The sequence below is a fragment of the Oryzias melastigma genome, linkage group LG16, assembly GCF_002922805.2.
Source record: "Oryzias melastigma strain HK-1 linkage group LG16, ASM292280v2, whole genome shotgun sequence".
Taxonomy (NCBI): domain Eukaryota; kingdom Metazoa; phylum Chordata; class Actinopteri; order Beloniformes; family Adrianichthyidae; genus Oryzias; species Oryzias melastigma.
Genome location: NC_050527.1, coordinates 20,814,678 through 20,815,500, shown reverse-complemented (window position 1 = coordinate 20,815,500; position 823 = coordinate 20,814,678).

Here is an 823-nt window from a genome sequence, read left to right as displayed (position 1 = left end):
TAGCATTGGGCCGTGGATTTTTTTTTTTTTCTTGGTTAGCTTTAGCGCTTAAAGCAGTTTGGGGGAGTGTAACACGAGAGAAGTTGCATGTGGAAGCTTTGTTTCCAAATGGATGGGATATTGAGGCACAGAACAAACACAAGAACAGATGATTCCCACACACCGCATCTGTTTGCATAGAGATGAGACTTTCATGAAGAATTCTAATATTTAGAATGGTCAAAGAAATGCTAATTCAAGCTTATCCATTCAGATTCTCATTTCAGACAAATTGTGAACACGCAATTGATTAGTGTAAATACTTTAATGAAAAAAAAGGCAGCAGGTCAGAAAGCGGGGTAGGTGTGGGGAGGAGAAACGGAGAGCTGAGCATTGCGTTCAGGTAAGCACCTGAAGGGAGAGAGGCGATCAAAGTCACGAGTTTGTCTTGTTTTGTAAAAAATGTCTTCCTCTCAAAATGTTTCACTTGAAGCTTTTGCATGGAGCTTCAAGGTATTCAGATTTGTTTCTTATTGAGTGTCAATAATTGATTTGTTGGTTATATTTTTTTTAATGAGACTATCTTTTAATGGTAAAATAAACTAGTTTTTAACCACTCTTGAGATGAAATTGTCTTACGTCAAAAAACAGAGTCCTTGCACATCTGGGAGACTATTTTGAAATCTTTCAAAGTAAAACTGTTTAGAATCTGGTGATGAATAACGGGAAATATTATTACGTATTTTTTCTTTGATACTGGGTACCATCTATAACACAGACTGGTTCTGCTTCACATTCTGATGGTTGGGCTCCTCATTTAAATGATTTATCAACTTTGTGTTTT